Source organism: Vicugna pacos, chromosome 1 (genome assembly GCF_048564905.1).
Source record: "Vicugna pacos chromosome 1, VicPac4, whole genome shotgun sequence".
NCBI classification, from domain to species: Eukaryota; Metazoa; Chordata; class Mammalia; order Artiodactyla; family Camelidae; genus Vicugna; species Vicugna pacos.
The window spans coordinates 18,814,169-18,837,892 of NC_132987.1; the positions used below are offsets into that span (position 1 = coordinate 18,814,169).

General features: G+C 47.3%; 1 protein-coding gene across 1 annotated transcript in view; it reads right to left on the reverse strand.

Annotated features, from left to right (window-relative positions):
- The window catches only part of NMNAT3 (nicotinamide nucleotide adenylyltransferase 3), a 102,752-nt gene extending 81,975 nt beyond the window's left edge, over positions 1 to 20,777 (reverse strand). The window contains exon 1 of the mRNA XM_006218019.4: positions 20,576 to 20,777. The gene's annotated coding sequence lies outside the window, so the exon portion shown is untranslated. The remainder of the gene's footprint in view (positions 1 to 20,575) is intronic.
- Between the last annotated feature and the right edge of the window lie 2,947 nt (positions 20,778 to 23,724).

Below are 23,724 nucleotides of genomic sequence, written 5' to 3' on the forward strand. Positions count from 1 at the left end.
GACTTACTGACAAGTACAATGAGCAGCAACACGTTTGGAGACAAACACAGCTGACCAGTAAGCACCTCGTGCATGACGTGGGCCGGGAGACTGTGTGCATGGGGCTTGGCCGAGCCCTGGGGGTGGCAACCGTGGCCAGTGGGCATGTGTGCACAGCGTGGCCTGCCTGCCCCACTGGATTATGCACTCTACATGAGAAAAGCCTGGCTCAGCTCGTGCCCTTGAGGATCTCTGTGTCTAGCATGGGACTGGAACATAACCTGGACTTAGGAGATGCTGGCTGAATGGAGAAATGAGCCTCCCCATAGACCAGCCCTACCCTGGCTCCAGAACCTCCTTGACCAAACCAGGTGGCCGAGACACCCCCTCCTCTCCCTACTTGGATTCACTGCCAGAGTCACATAGAGGACAACACCAAGTTCTAACTCAGACCCAGGGTGTGAGCGCATCTCAGAGCCAGATGAGGATACAAGGGATCAGAGATACTCGCTAGTGCAGCTGCATGGTTCACGGGTCAGGAAGATGGAGACCAGCCAGGGGATCCGGTCGGGCACGCAGGGCCTCCCACCTCCCAGTCCAGACTCCTTTCCTCTCTCGTCCCCTGGGTCCCAGAAGCTGGGAGAGTACACAGCACACATAGAGTCCCGTGATGGTACAGCCCCAGGCCAAGGATGGCTCTGGAACATCCCCACTCTATATGAGCGTCTTATAGGTGAGATCCTTTGGGCAGGAATCACACCTTACTCCCTTCTTCCCTGTGGCTTGGGGCATGAGAGGTAACTAGCTGGAAAGCGAGCCTTCAGCAAGGTAACCTTAAAGTCAACTTTAAACCAGGGGGCTGATTTCCATGTAAACGTTGCATCCCTACAGCCCATGAGCCTGGAACCGGCTCAGAATAAGGGCAGTGATGAGAAAGTCAGCTGCTGGCTGACGGCAGGCAGAGAGAGCGCTGGACGCTGGGTTACAGCAGAACAAGGGCGTAAGTGGAGAAAAAGTTGTTTCCTGGGCTCACAAATGCTTCATTTATAAGACTGACCTTCTTTTCCCACTGAAAGCATTTGTGTGCCCTTCAATACTTCCCATAATATCACAAAAATAAGATGTAAAGCAGTAAGCACACTTCAGTCCTCATTATGATACTGAGGCACATGGAATTTAAGACACAAGCAAAACCATTGACGTCTCTTGGGTTGGTTTTGCTTTTGACTTGAAAACTGGGCTGGCCTACCTCATGATCCACCCGACAGTTCATCACAAAACGAAACGTGGGCACAGAGGATCTACATCTCTCAGTTGGCTGTGGAAAGCATTATGGATTTATCGGATCAATGTGCTGTGTTTTAAAGACAAACTTTAAAATTGTTTCCAACTCCTTCACAGCCATTAATAATCCCTTCATTCAGCAAATATCAATCAGCATCTACTCTGTGTCAGGCAGTATGCCAGGAACCAGGGAGTCAGAAGTGTAAGCCACATTCTTGCCTGCATGGCTCACCTGACTGGGCTGATGGGGGGCAGATGGGATACCTGATGTTCAAAATGCATATTGAAACTGGCATAGATGGAAACAGAGGAAGCCTGAGTGCACAGAAGAGGGTCTCCTGCCAGCCAGGTAGAGAGTGTGCAAAAGGGGTATGGAAGGGTTCCAAGAGGAAGTAATAGGTGCTTTGGGTTTTGAAGGATGAATAGGAGCTGAGCAGGTGAATGAGTTCGGAAGAGAAAACTGTTTGTAAAGCCTGAAAGTGGGAGGCCATGGGGCATGTCAGGGATGCAAGAGGGTCAAGAAAGTAGCTAAGGTTGGTGGAGGGGGATGTAGGGGTGGTGGGGGAGATGACAGGGATATCCAGGGCCTGGTTGCCAAGGCCTTGTGTTCTATGTTGACAAGGTCAAACTTGATCCCGATGGTAGGGGCTGGTGAGCCCCTGCATGGCTTTACACAGGGTGATCAATCCATGCGTGACTACCTGAGGGTCTCCTGAAGAGCTGAGCAGCCCCAGGGACACCTTCCTTTATTCGCTGATTCTGAGGCAACAGCAACTTACAAGCCTCATTAGCAGGCACATCTCCAACAAACAACTCAGCCTGCTTCCCCTTCCACAACGCCCTCTCTTTGAGGCCACAGTTACCTTCTATTGCATTCTAATTTCAAGAAGTGATAAACATATGCTCATGTTTCCTTTTAGAAGTCTTTGATTATCAGCCTGGCATTGTAGCTGCAAATTACCCATTTTCTATTATAATTATTTTTACTTCTCTAGAGGAAGAAGGAAAAGAAGTGCTTTTAAGTGACTAAAGTGCCCGAGCCACAGAAGGAGGGAAGAATTAAGCACTGCTGCATCTTTTGCCAATAGCAACATAATAGTAAGGGTTTGAAAAATGGCATGCCAGCTTATGGGCTGTGTCAGATCTGGCTTTCTGAACAGGTGCGTTTGCTCACCGTGATCAGTTTACCTAAAACACAGCCTGGTCTGCAGCAAACCAGGAAGAGCTGGGCTGACGGCAGAACGGCTCCCTGAAAACTGGCTACTTTACGGAGCAGGTGGGTCCGTTGCGCTCTTGGTAATTTATTAACTCTTGCTTTTTCTGTCTCTGGGAGGAATTTTTTAGGATGGGATCGTCGCTAATTCAGATGCACCTCAGCAACTAAAACATTTGGTCATATTCTGGTTGGACTCCCACAAGGGTCTAGCCAGGCTCACTGTTGTCACGAACCCCTCTTCCAAAGGAGACCAGCACAGGGCCAGGTCGGGTGGTCTTCCTGTCCAGGTGGAGGCTGGCTGGGATGCGGGTGAGGAAGGCCTTGGGAATGGATGGGAGGGAAGGAATTCAGGTCACTAAATGAAATGGAGAGGATGTTAGTGTGCAGAGTTGTGTGCCCATTGGCAGCTTAATGTCCCATTTAATTGGCACGTAACATTAATTGACAGAGTAGCATGTAAATGAGAACATGGTCATGGCTTTGTGGAGTTGAAAGGTGATGGTGGTGGTTTTGTTTTGAAAGCTCAGCTCTGATGAGCTACACAGTTTCATTATTGGGATGACTTGCTCATCAAGAAACTGTGCCAGCCATCCTAATTCCTAACATCTTCCATGTGGGACTGTGCTCAGTCCTGGGGATGAGGTCACGGAGGACCCAGTCCCTGATCTCGCGTAGGGGGTCAGACGTGGAAAAAATAACAAGCAGCTACTTAACTGTTCAAAGTGACAGCTGTGGTCAAAGCAAAGACTCATCATCGTAGCTGTGGAAGCTCTAAATGCTCTCTTCACATTTAAACCCTCATGGATGACAATAATAAATCACAATCATCATAAATCAATAATACGAATAATGCCCACAGCTCGAAGTTACTCAGTGTACTGTGCAGTAGGCACTTTGTAGTTTGTTTTGGCAGCACCGACACCGTGCATGTGACTACACCGTCCTTTGTGTTATCTGTAATCTTTGCAAACATTGTGCAGAGAAGTACGTGTGGTCATTTTGTTTCTGACAGGGCTGCTGAAGCTCAGGGTTCATCCAAAGTTAAGGTCCCTGGAGACGCAGAGCAAGGCTCCTCTCTGAGCACAGAGACTGGGTCATTTCACTCCCCACTTCCTTAGAGGTGCAGAAGCCAGCAGGGGACCAGACCGCCCCTCCACCCAAGCCCTGGGCTCTTTGGTATTCAAGACGGGCTCATTCATTTTGGCAGGAAACAATAGCTGTAATCAGCACATTAACCATCCTTTAGATATAAATCCTTCCCTCAAGAGTAAATGGTTCGCCTTTCTGGGAATCTCAAGATCCTTGCGTGAGTAAGGAAAGGTGAGAGCAGGTTAACTCTACCCTCAATAGCAAAGGTAAGGGGGACTCCAAAGTCTGGCAGGGTGTGTGTGTGTGCATGGAAGTGTGTGTGTGCACAAGTTCAAGCAGTGGGGAGTGTGCTGTGGCTGTGTTGGGTTGTGTGTCATGGTGTCATGGAGGGGTCTGATGGAGGACGGGTCTGTGGATGTCTCATGGGAGGTGTGCGGTGGATATGGGGAAGTCAAGGGCAGGTGACAGAGGAGCTATGAAGCCCTGTGTGCACTGGAGGGGGGTTCTTGAGGGCTCTGCTGTGGGGGTGTGCTGTTAGAGGGTGATATGGAGGGTGCTGTGGGGTTGCACTGTGGGATGTATCATGGGGGGGTGCAGTGGGGGTCTGCTCTGGGGTTGCAGTTGGGATGTGTCACCATCTGCCTCCACAAGGATTAGGTCACGGGCCACTACAGTCACTGACCTTAACACTTCCTGAAAGGAGCTCAGGACGGAGATCAGGCATGAGGCACGCTGTGCTCTGGGAAGACTGGCAGAACAGGCCAGTTTTCAGGAGAAAATTTTATGAACCCCAATCTTGCATCATCCCACATGGAGAAAAGCACTGAAACCATCAACCAAGATGTCTATTCCTCGTGTCTGGCAGCAACCTTCTACTGAGATGTGCGCCTGATTACATGAACCCTTGGCCAAAAATCACATACACACTGGTCTCACCCCTTACCTCTTTGAAGCAGTTCCTCAGAGCTCTCTGAGAAGACGTCTCCTGGGAAGTGTCAGTGTCAGGAAGACACTGAATAAACTCAACTCACAGCACTTACATCATACATTTTCCCCCAAGTCTCTTTCCAGATGTCTTGTGGGGTTGTGCTGTGGAGGTGTATCGTGGGTATGGGGGTGTATCATGGGGTGCACTGTTAGGGGGTGCACTGTGGGGGTGTGCGGAGTACTGGGAGGACCCTGCAGCTAGAGAGCTGCCTCAGGTCCCTGTCAGTGCTGTGGGGCACCCTAGACGGCCCGAGACCAGGTCCGAGAAGGCCACTCTTGCCCACTGCACCTGCCTGGTCCCCATGATGGGAAGCTTATGCCTCAGCACCCCACCTCCCTCACCACATCCCCAGGCTCCGGATGCCCAGGGAGACACTGGGGTGGCATGTTCTGGAGTTCTGCTGGTTGGAGGAGCCCGGGAAGCCCCTCTCTTCCTCACCCACTCACACCTGCCTTTCAGTGGCAGGGTCCAGATGCTATTTTCAGGTCACATCTGACACAGCCTCCACACAGCCTCTCCCAGGGAACACTCAGGACACAGCGTCGTGAGAGGAGGGAGTGCCCTTGGCTTTCTCCTCTTGCAGGGGGACCAGCACAGGGAGCCACAGTCCTCTCTCCCAGAGCAGCAGCCTCTCTGTTAAGGACCCTGCCCTTCCACGCCTGGCTCAGCCCTCCGATCGACCATAGGAGCCATTGGAATGGCACATGCCAGAGGGCTCAGGCATGTGCGGGAAGCACCTGTTTGCTGTTTTGAATGTAGATGCCATTTTCCCCTCAATCTTTAAAAGGAAAGATGTTCAAACATACCGCAAAGTTGAAAGAATTTAAAAATGAACACCAGGATATTTCCCACCTGGGCTCTACCATTCATATTTTATTATGTCTGTTTTATGTTTTATCATATATCTAGCTCTCCCTCCATTCATCAATCCAGCTTACTTTTTTGATACCTTTCAAAGTAAGCTGAAGACAGCAATGCACTTCTCCCTGAATGCTTCAGCACGCATACCACTGACTGGGGTTCAGTATTGGTTTAGTGTTCTTTTTCCTTTTTTTTGGAACATAGAATGAAATGCACAAATCTTGAGGGTACCAGTCAATGAATTTTGACAGATGCATGCACCCATGTTACTCCATCCCCTACCAAGACACAGAACATCCTATCGCCCCAGGAAAAGCACAGCTCTAGAGTAGAGACTCATAAAATATGAGGGAATGCCACAACTTTAATATGTTTGTTTTTACAGGTGTGTTCCGTATCTGGCCTGTGAAACTAGTTTCCCTACATGAGGAGGATATACAGTTGCTTTAAAAAATTTTTTTTGGGAGGGAGAGGTAATTAGGTTTACTTATTTATTATTATTATTACTATTTTTTAATTTAATGGAGGTACTAGGGATTGAACCCATGACCTCATGCATGCTAAGCATGAGCTCTACCACTGAGCTATACCCTCCCCTCATAGTTGCTTTTTAAATAAGTTTACTTACTAAAAAAAAAAAAAAGAAAGAAAAAAACCTTTAAAGAAATACTAAATATACAGGGGGTAAAGATAGGGAAAAAAATCATGAGATTTGTATGCAATCCTGGATGCACATTCAAATCACCTGGGAGCTTTGAAAACACTGATGCCTGGGTCGCCACCTCCAGAGCCACTCGCATAACTGGCCAAGGTGTATCCAGGCATCCATAGGTTTAAAAAGCTCCCCAGGTGATTCTAATGTGCAGCTGGGCTGACAAGAACAGCTTGGAAAGCCTCCAAGCGTGGTTCCTGGGCTGGCGGGTATCACATCACCTGGACATTTGTAGGACATACAAATCCTTAGGCCCCCCTCCAGACCTACTGAGTCAGAAACTGGGGCTAGGGCCCAGCAATCTGGAGCTTCACAAGCCCTCCAGATGTGCCTGACACTGCCCAAGTTTGAGAACCACTTCTCAAGGGGCGGGGGACACAAGTTCTAAAAGCAGCCTTCATTTAGCTCCCAAGACTGAAGTCTGTGCCATCATGGTAACTACCTGGCCAAAGTCAGTCAGCTCTGCCTGATCCAGCCTCTGGAAAGCCCTTCTCCTCTCTGGGACAGAGAGGGAGCATGGAGGCCAGGTGGTGAGCAGCTGCTGACCAATTACCAAGGCGATGACATCCTAGGGTCCACTGTGTCTTAACCTCAATTAATACACAAACCAGTTAATCAGCCCCCAGAAAATCCACTGTTGACTGTAATTTTATTTTCACCATGATTTTTGATTATCACTGACCTCCTTCCACTCCATTACCCTTGTTAATTGAGAATTGACTATGCAGTTAAAATGAATGTTTCCTCCACTAACAGAGCTGTACCGGATTCATCTTAGAGTCCCTTGCAGCTCAAAAAATGTGATGAGTCTACGGGTATATTGATCTGATACAATTCATTTCACCTGGAATTTATGAAATTACCACTCAGAGGTCACCTATTATGCATTCCAATGTCCAAAGTCTTAAAGGGAAGAAAAAGAGGGTTAGTGGAAGAATAACATTGTATTTAGAGAGCTAAGCTAGTACTTAGCCAAGTCTGGCCTCTCGAGGAGGCTTGCTAGTCTACTGTCCCACGTGAAGGACGGCGTGTGGATGTCACACACTGCAGGGGTATCTGCCAGTGATGCCTGTATTAAAAGATGCTTAGCCCAGTTCTACAGATTTGGCAAACACTTTGAAAATATTGAAAAGATAAGGTAAGAACAAACACTAAGGGTTGCTTCTCTTCACCAGCTGGTTATTTTGATAAGGAAAAATGCAAAGAAAGAGGAGGCTACTAGAAGGGGAAAAAAAAAAGAGGCTAATGGAAGATCAGGGAATCTGATTATCTCTTCCAATGCTAAGTTTGAAAAATGGAATTTTCACGTACAAACCAAGAGATTACAGGTTTTGCCAAAGAAAATGTGCTAAGGAGTCAGCAGCAACAAATGGAATTCCTGTTAAGTATATGTATCGGGAGATGTTGGACAAAACACCACGGTCGTTTTCTCATATCATATAACACAGAGGAGTAATGCCACTGCGAAGGACAAATCAGCCCGCCTGAGGACAGACGGTCACACACTGCGAGGACTCTCTCCATAATCAGGCATCAAAAAAGACTCCAGCTGCCTCGTAGTTACCTGACTGGGAACTAACTACAAATAGCTGGGCAGGAGCAACTACAACTGGGAAAGCCAGAATCCAGGCGACTGCGTGACTTCCTCTGGGAGCCCGCCCCCTCGGAGGACCGCCCCTGCCACGCCCCTCCGCCTCTCCCTCCCAAGCTCTTTCTTTGTGGGTCTTTTGAGTGCAGAGCTGTCTAATTCAGCCTAAGACCGAGTACATCCTAAGACCTCACTGAATGACTTAAAAAAAACTTTATTATAAAAAATGACATCATACGGAAAGTAGAAGAAATAGTGTCATGGACTGCAATGCAGCAGTCTCCAAATGATCATTAACACATTTCCATGTTTACTTAACCTTTTTTCCCCTGGAAGTATACTGAAGTACATATATTATAAACACCATGACACTTCACCTCTAAACACTTCAAAAATAAAGGACACTTCCTAAAGCAAGGACACTTTCTTACTTATTCATAACACCATGTTCACACTTGACAAAATTAACAATTAACAAAAAGTCCTCAGTATCATCTAATACCAGTCTAAATGTCAGCATATGTCTATGGAAAGAGAGAGAGCAGATGTGAATGCCCCCACAAGGCCCCCAGGAAGCAGATGGGCCGAACTCGTCCCACATGGGGGCTCAATCATTCTCAGAGGTGTAGGAGGGTGGAGGGGCATCCCCTCGAGTGAGGGCCTCCTTTTGGAGACTTCGGGCACCTTGCTCCCAAAGTTCCATTGCATCCAAAACCCCTCCAGTCAGCCTTCTCCCACCCAGTGACCAGTCTTGTCCAGGAGGCTGGATCTGGAGTCAGACGATCCTAGCTGTGGTCACTGACTACCCTGGCTCTCCCACTGACAAACTGACCCAGAGCAAGATGCCTGGGCTTTTGGGGCCTCTGTTTGCTCCTCTGTAATATGGGAAATGAGGCCTGCCTCAGAGGGCTGTCATGAAAACAGAAAGGGTCAGTGACACAGGCTCTGTCACAGAGCGCCTAGCACACTGCTGGGCTGTAAGGAGCTCACGAAGTTCCACTGCTGCCCCAGGGGAGGCAGTCATCACCTTTAGGCCATAAAGGCAGCCCAAGGCATGAGGCTGAGTGTCAGAGAGTGTTCCTGGGCCGACCAGGAGAGTCCATGAAAACTGGGCTTTGGCCCTGGGCCTCCTGAGGTACACCCATGAAGCCGGGCAGGACAGAGTGACAGTTTCAGTGACAGACTGAGGGAGGACCCCCTTAGACCTCAAGTGGTAACTGCCACAGAGAGATATGGCTACAAACGAAATTAGAGGAGGTAGAACACAGGCTATCCAGGAACCTGTTCTCAGTCACCCTCCTCAGCACAGAGCAAGATGCCTGGCCTCCTCTGCACAGCGTGGATACCGAGATCCCTGTGCCAGGCAGTGGGGAAACGAGCTTCACCGCGACAGCCCATGGCCTGTGGGAGCCCACCTCCAGTGAGAGGAGGCAGGTAAGTGCATGATGGAAGGCGATGGAAGGCCCTGTGGGAAGAGGATACACGTAACGAGTGAGAGCTCTCGAGGAGGCTTGCTAGTCTACTGTCCCACGTGAAGGACGGCGTGTGGATGTCACGCACTGCAGGGGCATCTGTCACAGCGAAAGACTACGAACAGCCCGGTGTCCACCCATACAGAGCTGGTGGAGTAAACCGGGTAAAGTTGCTCAGTGGAATACTGTGCATCTGTAAGAGAGTGGGGGGAAGGGAGGAGGGAGAGGAGAGAAAGAAGGTGGGAGGGGGAAGGGAGAGGAGGGAGAGAACGCTCTATGTACTGATAAGGAAATCTCTCTCAGACATATTGTTAAGAAAAAACAAAAAGCAAAGAGCAGAACAGTGAGTATAGAATACTACGTTTTGTATAAAAAGGGTGAAATGTAAAAATAGCTATAAACTCTAAAAGGATATAAAGAAACACAACAGTGGTTGTCTATGGGGAGGTAGGGGTATGGGATATGGGATGAGAAAGACCATTTTCATTGTACACATTTTATTTTTCATTTTATTTATTTATTTATTTATTTACTTACTTATTTTTAATTGAGGTACCATCAGTTACAATGTGTCAATCTCTGGTGTACAGAACAATGTCCCAGTACATAATGTACATAACATTTTATTTTTTCTTAACTTTCCATTCATGTAAATATGTTATGTCTTCAAAAAAATTTTTTTTAATAAAACGTAAAGCTCCTGCGGCATTTAGGGTAGCTCACAGAGGGATAGTTAGACATGTTTGGGGACTGTAGCTAGATGCATTTCCAGCATGGTCACAATGTGACACTGATGTGCGTTCCATTGAGAAGCAGGTCTATGTTGCATCCCTCTGCAGCCGGGCAGGCCAGTAAATACGGCAGAAGTGATGCTATGAGACTTCTGAGGATGTGTCATGAGAGGTGACGAAGCTTCCACCCAGTCCTCTTGGGATGCCTGTTCCTAGAGCCTAGCTGCCATGCCATGAGGAACCGAAGCCATGACAAGGCATTCCAGCCAACAGCCTGGTCGAGGTCCAGCCACCAGGCCCTGAGCAAGGGGCCTCTGAGACGGCTTCAGCCCCAGCCACCAACTAACTGCCACTGGATGAGAGCCCTGGGGTGGGACCTGCCTCTCTGAGCCCAGTCAAGCCCCAGAACTGGGAGAGACAACAACCAAATAACTGTTTTCTTTCAAGCCCCTAAGTGATGAGGAGCAGTTCTTGGTTTGTGCCCTTGTCTTACACTGAATTTTCAAAATGGAAGCTTTCTGACATGCTTAGAACAGTTTACCTAAAACCCCAAGGAGGGAACAGAAATTGCCCAGGGTGGGGGCAGGGGCCAGGTATTTAGTTGGCCCTGTGAAAGTAGGAATAGTCCAAACAAACAAAACACATGACTCTGGGTGCCTAAGGGGACCACAAGAGGCACCATGTAGCAGGCTGCTGATATCAAGGTCTGGACTCCAGAGAGGGGATGTGATAGAGATGAGGATGCAGGAGGCATCTACGTAAAGGTGGTAGTTAAAACCCAGGGGGTGGGGGAGGGGGATGAAATCATCCACATGGAGTGGACGGACAAGACCCCAAGGTAAGAGCCCTGGGGATGCCCCCGCTGAGAAGGCAAGCAGAGGAAAGGGAGCAGGAAGAAGTCAAACAATCATCATCAGGGAGGGAGGAAGAAAACGCAAGAAAGAAGAATTCAAGAGGTGTCAGATTTTGCAGCAAAGATACAGACAGAGAGCCCAGAAGACGTGGCAACGCAGAGGTCACTGGTGACCTACTTATAGTCATCCTGAAGGGGTGGGAAAAAATGGAAATATCAGTGCATTCCCATCAATACAAGTCACTTCAGCCAAACTTGATGAGGTCAAAGAGCAAATAATTCAAGGCTCCCTGTTTTTTCTTCTGAGCAACATTAGAGGAACAACAGGAAGAACGGAAAAAATAAAAATGCACAAAATAGAAGGAAAAAAGGAGGGGAGACAAACACTGACAAATTGAATAACTACTGTCTGCATGACAAAGAGGTGACTAAAAAGGCACAAGCTGATAAAACCAACTGCCTCTTGAATACATGTCTCTTCTTTTTTTTTTTTTTTTTTTTGAGAGAGAGACTGTGGAAGATTCCTTTGCTGACCATTCAGACCAGTAGCAAGGCTGGGTAAAGAAGTGTGCAACAGCGTAGGGGAGTCTACCGGCTTCATGTAGTGAGCCGGTACTGATGTAAGGCAGTGGCTGCCAGAAGCACGTTGTACAGGAGGATGCAGGCTTGGGTATCAGGGAGTGATGTCTGCTGTGAGCACAGGACCCGGGAATTTGGCACTGACACCGAGCATTCGCCATCTATGTCTTCATGGTATGCATACTGAACCATACCTTAAAAGGAAATGGCCTTATTTCTCTAAAATACCAGGATCTTGAATCCTTTCTATGTAAATACTAAAATGCCCATAACTCAAAGCTTATGAAATTTCACCACTAAATCTTACTGAGAGTGCTACTGGAACAATTTTAAATCACCTCTTGGAGTAAGGCCTTCATTTGTAGTGACAAGTATGCCAATAGACAATAACAATAAATACAGGGAAATGTTTCTAGAATCTGCACTATGCCCCCAAATTTCTGCCATTATTTCTCCTGCATGCATAGAAAAAACAAGCAAATAAAATGGACTGGGACTCCAACTACAGAGTGAATTAAGTTGAAATGTCAGCACAACCAAATTGTACGCCTCGATTGTTAACAGATATTTTGATGAAGAGCTTACTAGATCTTTAATTGGAGATGGAGTGTTTGTATATAAAGGCAATGACCACAAAACATTTATCACAGTGCCTAAAGCCGGAAGTACATTCTCCCCTGTCCTCTGGTATTAGTATCAGTGTGGTGAATCTGGTATTAATATTAAAACATGGCATTGAAGGCATAATCATGGGTTGATACAGATGAGGTTATACAAAACAGAAACAGACTCATAGACATAGAATACAAACTTGTGGTTGCCACGGGGGCGGGGGGTGGGAAGGGACAGACTGGGATTTTAAAATGTAGAGTAGATAAACAAGATTATACTGTATAGCAAAGGGAAATATATACAAGATCTTGCGGTAGCTCACAGAGAAAAAAATGTGACAACGAATATGTATATGTTCATCTATAACTGAAAAATTGTGCTCGACACTGGAATTTGACACAACATTGTAAAATGATTATAAATCAATAAAAATGTTTTAAAACAAAACAAAAACAAAAACAAATGAGGTTAGACGTTTTTTCCCAGTTGAGCTTTTCTTTTAGGATCATCTTCATGTACTTGCGAAATAACAGAAAAAAAATCAAGCTGCAACAGAGGGGGAAACGTTGCCATGATAAAGATACATCTTATATACTCAGGCTCTCGCAGACCATTGGGTTTCAAAGTGCACGGCTGCAGAACACTAGTGTTCTGCCACTTCAGACAAATACGGGTAGTCTAGCCCAGTTCACGGGGGAAAATACGGTAATGTTCTTCTTAACTCAAAGAAGTTTTCTTTCCATAATTTTACTTTTTGTGGTTGGTTACTACTTAATGTAATTTTCAATTGAATACAAACGGGTCTCTGACTCAGCACAGAATTAGGGACTTGGTTATTTCCAGTTAAGTGCACTGATGATGTTTATGGTGTTTAGGGAAGATGCTGTCAATGCTGTGCCCTGAGTTCTCAGGACTCATCGTTTTAGACCAAGCTGGCTTGACTTCTGTATGTGGACATCTTCATCCCTTTGCCCTGATGTTTTTTTTTTTTTTTCACCTGGTGACTGGAGGCTGCCGGAAGTCCCAGAGAATTCATTGCCCCCTAATGAGCAATGGTGTATATATACCCAGCCACCAATTCCCATGAAAGGTTAATTCTGGGATGGGTGCTCTATGCTGGCTGCTGGAGACCCCCAGCAGGTTTAAACTCTGGTGGTCCACACTGGTGACCTGCTGGATGATGTGCTTCTCTGGCTCATTTCCCTACTTCTTTATGTGGGATCTCCTCCCAAATAAATCACGCAGACTGGAATCCTTGTCTCAAATAAGGACACGTGTCGTGATTTCCCAATGTATGGCCAATCGTGTTCAAGAACTGCTGCTTTAGGATGTGCCATTGGCCACACACTAGGCCCCTGCCAGCATTGAGCAGCAGAGGATGCATGGGGACAGGGCTGAGTCAGGGAGGGGCTGGTATCAAGAATGTAAACTCTAGTCTCCGAGATGCTGGAGTACCAAGGCCTGAGCAGGACAAGAAGCCCCAGTGATGTAGGGCTGCCCAAGGCCAGTGCTGATCTAAGGAGCATGTGCGTGCGTGCATGTGCATGTGTGCATGCGTGTGCGTGTGCGTGTGTATGCATGAGTGTGAGATGGGGGCAGAGTTTGAAACAACCAAATGAGGCCCCAAAGGTTGCAAACCCAAACTCCCCATCCCCACCCCACCAGTGAGGACCAGGTAGGGAACAAGGACGAAAGAGACTGGCAGAGGGTCCTGAGGCTACAGGGCAGGGAGGGGAGGAGCTTACTCCAACGTAAAAACTCTGAGAACCGGAATCTTCAGGGACAGAGGGAGCCTATCTGTGGGCAACTCAGCCAGTGGACCCTTGATCAGAGACACGGAGGCCGGGAGCCAAGCCCGGTGTTAAAAATTGTTTAGAGAAAGATTTAATCAGAGGGGCATGGGTATAGCTCAGTGGTAGAGCACATGCTTAGCATGCACGGGGTCCTGGGTTCAATCTCCAGTACCTCCATTTAAAAAAAAAAAAGGGCAATCAAACAAACAAAAAAGATTTCATCAGGATAAGGTTTCGAATGCAGTGACCTCAAAACTGCAAACACAGCATAAAGATCATTACTTAACTTGCCTCATTTTAGGATTTAAAATAAGTTATAGGAATAGTAAAACAACATAGAAAGTTTAAAATATGAAAAAAGTCATTCATTGTTCTACTCTTCAAATGCGATTCTTATCCCTTTGGGGCATCCTTTACAGCCTACTTTCCTGAACACATCTTTCATGAAATGGTATTCTGTTCACTGAGCAAGTAGTAACTTCCTGCATTACTAATCTTTATATGTTTAAATACTGCATAATATTCCACCAACATGGTGTTCTGTAATTTGACTCTCCTCCTTTATTCTATATTCTAGTCACTTCTAAGTTTTCACCATTACAAATAAAAACGTATCTTTATACAGTGGCATTTTCCACTTTTCAAATTATTTTCTTAAGACAGAATTCCAGAAGCAGCCAAAAGGTAGTGGCAATTCAGTGACACCTGAAACAGGAAGCCCCCTATTGTCTTTGGTTACTCACAAAATTTAAAGTAGGTAATGGACACTGGCATCCTTTTCCTTACAAAAAATATATTAAGACAAGATTTATGCTGTACACCAGAAATCGACACAACATTGTAAACTGACTATACTTCAATTAAAAAAAAATATATATACAAAACAAGAGACAATATTGACCAATAGGGAGGGAGGGAGTATGTGTACGTGTGTGTGTGTGTGTGTGTGAGAGTGTGTGTGTGTATGTTACTACACAGAAGAAGGCCAGATGGGAGAATTAAAAAGCAAAGCAGTCTTTAATACTAAGTATAGGGTCCATGCAATCAATACCTATTTCTGATCTTTAAAATGAACCTTTTAATGTCAATAAGAATTTCAAGTTAGACTCCTGCATGCTAATTCATGCAACAGGCACTCTGTCCTAATGATCACCTGCTCAGAGAGAAACTTCTAACCTTTTGAAGCCTACTGTTTACCTGGCCTGGTGGGATTCCCTCACTGACACTGACATTCATTCTCTCCCATATGCCACTTACTGAGCCCAAATTTGGCTTAGTTTGCTTCACTTGTTTTCATCATTTTTCCCCGCCCCCTCAAACGCCTCCAATTGCAAACCTTTTTCAGTGAGCAGACTGGCTGACAACAGAGTCGCCGGTGGCTGTGGCAGGGGGCAGTTAGGCTGAACCCACGCCTCTCTTCCGGACACTGTGACTAGGTGGGAAGGACAGGAATCCAGACACTAACCCCTCACACATCTGCCTTTAATACATTAAGCCTGCAAGTCAGTTCCCACACTCCTACCTGGGCTATATCCTGCCCTGACAGTTCATTTCTATAAAAGGAAGCAAAGGGAGGAGGGTGCTGACGGAAGAGGGAAGGCAGGTAGGAAGATTGGCTCTAATTTAAAACCATCTTAGGAGCTCTAAAGAGTTCCAGGCTGACGGATGGGCACATTTACTCCTCAGAACCCTTTTCATAAATACCTACCACTTAACATGCACTTCCAAGAGGCATAAATACCATCGCTGCGTGTCAGCCTTATGCGAGGGAGATTTTCAGAGCCACTTCTTTTCTCCATGGCTCAGAGCCACACGATTACAACCCTATTAAAGCCGTACGCTGAGAATACAGCAGTCAGCCCCACCCCACCTAGACTGGCGCGAGGCCTTCTCAATGTCTGCTCCGCGATGCGAGTTTCCTTCCTTTGCTCCGGGGAAGATGGAAGCTCACCTCTCGTAATAAGGTCTACCTCTGAGGCAGGTGGAGATGGAAGAGGTATTCTGTCATTAGCACTGGCCAGATGAATAAAATAACTCTCCAATAACATTTAGTCATGGAGAGAGAATGCTTCCTGGGGCTGTTTGGATCATGTCTTATTTAAAACTGGACTTTAGTATTACTTTCTCCTTCTTTTCAGAGGAAGTGAATGGGCTTGCAAGCAGGCGTGGTGTCCCTCTGGAGGATGCTGGTTCCTCATGAGGGACCTCACAGGGACGGCATGGCTCTGCTGGGGTAGGTCGCTGCCATCTCGCCCTGCCTCAGCTGTGTGCAGACCAGTGGTCCCCCCAGCCTGGATGGCAGAAGTGAGCTCTGCCCTTCTTTCCCCTTGAATGGTCACTGGATGCAATGTGATGGGATCTGTGCTGGAACCGCAGTCTGGTGTACCCAGGGGTGTCAAAGGAGAAAAAAAAAAAACAGGCTCTCAGTGGACCTGTCACTCAGAAGGGAGGGGGCTTCGATGTCCACGGCACCAGATCTACTTTCAGGTGAGCTGGATGCACATTTACGGCCAGCACCCAGCATGAGAAGTAGGATGCTGAGAACTAGAGCATCCAATGGGACACCAGCCGAGGAGGGGCTCTGTAACTCTAAAGGGTCAGGAAATTGGAGCATGAGCATTATTCTCCCTTTCTGAAGCCAAAGCATGATGACTTTTCAAAGCACATATTCTTTTAAGATTACCTTGGCCACATAAAACATTGTTTGCCAGCATTTATAGAAAAATACCATCCAATGGTCTTCAAAGGTATATTTATAATTGAGTCTAAGCCTCTAACCAACATTTAGGGGCCCACTCTATCTAGACTGATACTGACTACATTTCTGTATCTGTCCCACCTCTACCCATTCTTGTGACATGCTGGGCTTCGCCTTCATGGCAGTTAATCCAGTTTCTAATTTGATGCTGTGTGTGTGTTCATGTGCTTAATTCCTGCTTTATTAATAATCTGTCTTGTGATGCCTTTGGGTGGAATGAGGGCCAACACTGTGTCATTTAGTCTCAGCATTTTAATCCCCAGGACACTGCCTGAAGAATGTATAGGAGGAAGAAAGGGCAAGAAGGAGGGAGGATAATGAGCCAAGTACAGTGCTGGGTACTAGGGATGCTTGGTCTAATAGCTGTGGAAGGGCTCACAGTCTCGTAAAGAAGGTAATTCCAGGGCAGCTGGAGAAGGGATGCCTGGCAGAGGTGCCCACTGGGACTATGGGAGTGCAGGGTCGATTCAGATAGGCTTCCCTGCAAGAGGCAGGTGATGCAGGGATTCTGGCTTTAGGAGCAGTTCTGGTCAGAGGCAGGGACAGCAGGGAGGCACAGGGATACAGATCAGACCTTTACTGGGCAGGTCGGACCCAGGGATGGTGCTCCTGGGTGGTAAGGGCAGACGGCTCTGACTTCTAGAAGACATGCCATCTTCATCCAAGGCACTTTCACCCAAAAACCCAGTACTGAGAAACTTAGATTTCCCCAGATTCACACTAGGGGCAGAATGCCTTTCTATTCCTAGTTCCTGGATTGGTGCTGTGGGCCTATGTGCACGTGGTGAGGGAATCATGAGTCCACTGTGGTTTGTTAAACATACCGTGCAGAACTTCACGGCTAGACAGTGGGGCAGGAGCTGCCGTCCCGAGGCCTGCCCTGCAAAATGGGATGTCTGTCTTTACCAGGGAACTATGATAAACGAGCAAAGACAGACACTGGTCAGGACGAGCCACTTTATTTAAAAGCTTCAACAGCACAAAGTGGTTTAACATAGATGCAAGGAAGATTTATCTAGATGATAAAATACCTGAACTTGAAAGGCACATAAATTATAATTTTACAGTTTTTTTTCCTTTCAAGATTTCAGAGTCAAGTGCCTTAAGTAATGAATGAAATGCACATAAAGCTGTCTAGTTAGTGTCTGCAGAGCGCCTCTGCTTCCAGATGGGACTGAGTTCAGAATCAACACCACCTATCCGTGTCTGTGGCCTTCGGTTTCCTCATCACAGTGGATAGCATTGGGAGGATTAATAAATACAGTAGTCATAACTGCAGCCATAACTGATCAAGTAACTTACCATAACTCGAGCAGTGCACTGAGGACGGCATTCCATATACTTACATATATGATCATTACTTTAAAGCTCAGTATAGCCCTATGAGTTAGGTACAATGATTCTCATCTTGCAGATGCAAAACTGAGCTTTAGAGGGTTTCTGTGAGGTTACACGCAATTTCATCTGACTCCAATGCTGCAGTGTTCACCACTAAGCTGACACATACGTGAAAACGCTTGGCCCTTAGCAAGGGCTTAAAAACATTAGTTATCTTTCCCTGTCTATCTTCCTACTCCTGTCTTTGAACAGCACCCTTACACACAGGGATGTTTGCCCTGAGGTTCATTCATCCACCATGGACCTAGTATTCTGCTGGGTACAGGGCTTACAGAATTGGATTCCAAAGCTCCTGGACCAGTCTCAGGCAATTACCATACCCAAAGGAGGGCAGGGGTCAGCATGGGGGCAGGAGCAGCCCCTCACAGGGGGCCCACACCCATCTGTGGGTTAAAGACAACCTGAACAAGACAGTTGTAGATCATTTGTCACCGTAGTTCCCCTCCCCCCATGCTTTTGTCGTGTTTTCTTTAGCCTGAGTTTTCAGGCCTTTTGACAGCTTGGCTTCCCGAGAGGCCCTTTATCATGCAGCACACCCCTCTCTCCCGCCAGGGCTGATGCTTTCTGGTGAAACCACTACGACAGATAACACAACTCTCCCACTAATCACCCTGCACAGGCCCTCAGAACCACCCCCTCACCCCACCTCCCACCCTCTGCCTGCCTCGTTTCACCAATTTTTGCCCAGCATAAGGAATAATAGCAGCAGTAGCAGCAGCAGCAGTGACTTCTACAAGGCAGGCACTGTTCTGTGTATTTTAGGTACATTAACTCATTAAGTCCCCATAATAATGCTCTGAGGTAGGCACTATTATTACTCCTATCTTAGTTCATTTAGAGGAAGAGGGAGGGAGGTAATATTTCTTTAGGGCCAACTAGAGGCCAAGTACTGTCTACAGCCTGCACAATCAGATAAGAAGTGACCTGCCTAGGCTCAGGCACAGAGCTGGGAAGTAACAAATAAGGATCTGAACCCAGATCTGTGACAGCACAGCCTAGGGCTCCCTGCTGCTCTCTGCAGGTGCATGGTCTGCCAACTGAAACGGAGTGGTTGCACAAAGCCTGCCCTCTCCCCCTCTCCCTCCAGCACTTTCTGTTAATACCTGTCCTGTTTTTTCACCCCTCCCCACAAACAGTGCCAGACTCCTTTGAACTATGTTCTCCCACTCTCTGAGTCTCCCTGCCTCTTTTCATGGAGAATCCATGTTTCCATCCAATTTCATGTTTCAAATTCCCAAGCTACACCAACAGTATAAACTGAGCCAAAGAAGGAATTGGCATCATTAAAGCCAATAAAATACACCAAGCAGATGCCAGCCAGGTGTTTTCTGAAGCCCGCAAACCTCTTCTAAATCCCTGGGGGTCCTCAGCGAGGGACGAGCAGGGTTGCTGCCTCTTGGGAGTTTTCTGGCCAGATTTACGGGGTGATGCCACCAATGAAAGTAAGGAAGTAACTGATGCTCAGCTGAAGAGTGTGAGCCTTATGTTCTCAGGGGGCTCGTGGAGCTGGCAGCAACAGGTGAGGCTTTCTGGGAAACGCAAACCTGGTCCTGGCCGGAAGCAGAGGGGTTTTCCCTGGCAAGTCCAGAGGGTCAGACCCTTTCCTCTGGGCTCCCGGAGCACCACACCCATCAGGCTGGAACCGTCAGTGTACTTCACCTGGCCCACCCCATACCAGCTCCAGGAGGGCTGGGCCAGTGTTAAGTGGGCACCAGGTAAATATTTCAAGAATGAATGACTAAAGCAGTCATCATTTCAGAGAACAAGTTGAGAGATTCTACTCAGACGAGGAAACAGGACTCCAGGAGAGGGCAAGTGAGTTTGCCCAGAGGCCACACACTGTGTTCAGCCCAGATCAACAAGCTGCTCCCTCCAGGAACATCTCCACTTTTACTTCACTTATTGCATGCTTGGAACACCACTAAAGTCATTTACATTCAACCTCTCAAACACCACTGGGAAAGAACAGTCCTGTGTTACATAGGAAATTAAGGTACTTGCTTTCCTTCCAGCTCTCTGTGGGCCGGCCCCACTGACCTTCCTTTCCTCAGATAAGCCACATTCTCTCCAACAAAGTGTGTCTGCTCTGTGGGTCTCCACCTGGGAACCCTGCCATTCAAACTGAAGTGTGAGCTCCAGCATCCTTTACAGTCAGGCACCACAGGCTGAACGCTCTCCCGGGACCCTGCACCCCACATCTTCACAGCCCTTTCAGAGTTTGAACTTCTACACTTACGTGTGGAGACTACCTATTTGCCGTGGGTCTCTCCCACCAGGCTCCGAGCTCCACGGCGACGGGCACCTTTCGTTGGCCCGCCACTGTATCCCCACACTGAGCCCAGTGGCGGGCACTCAGTGGCACGTAGGACATGTTGGATACTTATTTGTATCTGTTGAGTGCACCGCAAGAGCGCTGAAGGTGGGATCCGAACTCACTCGGCGAGGCTCGGGCCTGAGCCACAGGGGCGCTGGGGTTAGGTTGATAACGCCGTGGCGAGTACCGGCGGCGGCAGAGGGGGGCGTTCTGGGGTCCACCCGACCCAGGACAGGCTACCGAGCTCCGCGCCCGGACGCCACCTGTCGCCCTGGCGCCGGCCAGGTCTCGGCGGGCGCCCGTGAGGGGAAAGGCGGGCTGACTAGTCCCGGCCCTGGCAGCGCTTACCTGCGCGTCGCGGGACTCCACAGAGGCGCTCGGTGAGCCTCGGGGGACTTCAGAGGACTGGGGACTCGGCCGCGCCGAACCCGGGCTCTCTCTCCGCCCGTGCCCGGCCCAGCACCCAAGGCCCGGCGGGGACCGCGCCAGGCCTCCAAACGCACCGCCCTTTACGGTGGGGCAGCCCGAGACCTGTCCGCCCCGCCCCAACGCTGGGGGGCGGGGCAAAGACGAACTTGACCCCGCGCTTACGGGGCTCCCCGCGGTGGGCGGAGTCAGAGGGAAACAGCCTGCGCCGGGATCCCTCACTGGGGGCGGGCCCTAAGGAAACCTGGTCTGTGCCCCGCCCCTTTGCTCCAAGCCCCGCCTATTACCCGCCCCCCCTTCACTCCGGGTCTTTTTGTGCCATGTGCCAGTTTGCATTTAATTTCTACATTTTTTATTCCATTTTATTTCTTATTTTTATTTAACTGTACTTCCTTTTTTAAAAGCTCGAATTAAAAAATATATCAAATTAATGCATGAGCGCTTTTTACAAAATAAAACTATCGAGATGTTCCTATAATGAACACAGGGCCCTCTCCCTTGTGCCTCACATACAGCCCTTCATATCAGTTCCTCCACTGAGTTCTTTTAGTGGCTACCCCCTTGTCGCTAAAAAATAAGCTTACATGGCGGTTTCTTGATTTATCTATTGACTTTCTGCCATGTTAGATGAGGATTTACTCTCTTACTGTGCCCCTGCCTCCCTTCTCCTGACAAATTTACACCTCTGTTCTCAAGTTCTGCCCTGGTGAGCTCTGAGACCTCAAACCAGGAGCAGATGAAGGTTTTCTGGGGCCTGAAGCTTATACAATTGTGGAGGGAGGGGGAGAGGAAGACTGTTTTAGAAAGCCCTACAGATTCAAGGCTCGAGAGTGAAAATTTATTTAGAATGAAAAAAGCAATCACAACAAAATCCTGGGGCCTTTGGAGATTCAGATCAGTATCCTCTGAGATCTTCGCAGGTAATTTATTTCCTGAATTTGCTTCCCCAGAGTGGCCTGGCTTCCTCTGCCCACCCAGAACCTTCATAACTCTCCCCGCTCCCCCTGGGTGGGGGGCGCTGTGAAAGTGAGGATGCATCAGTTTCTGCCAATAGGATTTCCTAGTAGAGTGAACCAAAGTGTGCAAAAAAGAGACATCAAGGTTGATGTCAGGGTTTTATGATTGCTGCACACCTAATTCCCAGCTTTTCCAGGTATTGGTGACAGGTTCTTAGCATGGAGTGTTTTGTAAAGCTGACTCTGAGATTCACAGCCCCTGCCTGGTCACCAGATCTTCACAGTGCTCCCATGAGGCTGGCTGGACAGGCATAGTGTCCCCATTTTTAGGAGGGTCTGTACTTGCCCCTCTTGTATTAGCCCAGGGAGTACGTAGCTATCACCCAATATGTGCACAGATGTAGGGGCTGGTCCCCACTCCTTACTCAGATGGAAGAAGCAGTGTCTGGACCCTCCCTGACATCCCTTCTCTCCTCAGAGAGTTCAGCCCTTCCCCTTCCTCTGCTCTGCCTCCCGTCTCTCCTGCTCACTGCCCTTCCTCCCAAGTTCAGCTCCTGAGAATCAGGAGTAACTCCCTTCAGGTGTGCGGCTCCACATGGTGACCTTGGGCAAAGTCACTTCTTCAAGCCTCAGGATCCTTCTCTGAAATTGGAGGTAACAATATTTTGGGAAGGAGTAAGCGGCTTCATATCTATATGTATGGGGATAGTTTTTCCTCCTTTTTAAAAACTCTATTTTTTTAAAAAAACCCAGAAATTAAAAAAAATTTAAATTTTTTGATATTTTGACTGCTTGGTCTTTGTTGCAAAAATTCCTTTATATCTTGACTTCTCCCCTGCCTCTTTGGAGCAGTTTCCCTCAGAGCAATCTGAGAAGCTGTCATCCCAGGCTTAAGACCCCAGAAATGTCAGCCAAATAAAACAGAACTCTCAACTTTTAGACTGTGCACTTTTTCAGTTGACACAAGTAATCCAGATTGGATTCCTCTGAAACTGGGTAGAATTGTGGGAGCAGAGAGAGAAAAAATAAAAAGAACTGGTTGAGATGCTTTACATAATCTGATTCATAATTACAGGTGAGTAGACTGAGAACTTTTGCTATTTTACATTGGTCCCAATGTCTGTGTTAAATATTTAAGCAAAGTTTAGCTTGAAAGGCTACATACTCATTTAAAAGTAGTAAGAAGAAAAAAAGAAGAAAAAAGTTTCCCCTAGTCATTTAAATAATTCAGAATGGTGTTCTGTGGCTTCTGTTACCATTTGAGGGCCCAAGATGGTAACTGCTTACCTGAAAATAGAGGCCTTGATCAAATATTTAAGATCTCACTTATTTTCATTTTCTTCATATTTTTTATTCCTGCTTCCCACTTTTTTTTTTAACCCATTCTGCAGGCACACAATTCACACACCAAAGTTAATAGAAATGTCTCATGGATTATTAAATGCAGCTAAGCAATGAGCTTTTGCTAGAACAGAAGGCCAAACTGAGGCCGCTTTGCTGTTCTAACAAAGTAATTTTTCCTTAAAGGTACGACCTATGAATTTACAGAGTCCTCTGTCCTGTATTCTGAAATCTTGTAAAACAGATGTATGTCTGCTGCAGAAGAGACTTTAAAGTGAAAACAAAGACTCCCTAAAAAATAGGTTTTACACTGATGCAATGAAGCAGTCTTAGAATCAAGAACAGTTGAAACCATAGAATTGGCCAGTGGGTCTTTAAAATTCACAGCAGGATGACACAAAATAGTGCCTATTTGCTAAGGAAAACGTTGCACTCTGGTGTCACCAGCAGTGGAGTGGTTTTGGTGAGCATCCACCTAGGCTTAATTGTCTAAGGAGTGTGCTGATAGCAGCTCCCCAATGCTGTAAATTATTTTTCCTAATGGAACTTTTATAGTCTACCCCTGTTGCTAAAACTCTAATGCAAAGCGAGGGTATAGCTCAGTCGTAGAGTAGGGGTGCATGTTTAGCATGCATGAGGTCCTGGGTTCAGACTCCAGTGCCTCCATTAAAATAAATAAATAAATAAACCTAATTACACTCCCTCTCCAAAAAACAAAACAAAACAAAACAAAAACTCTAATCCAGGTTGTGCTGTCCATCTGGGCCCACTTGG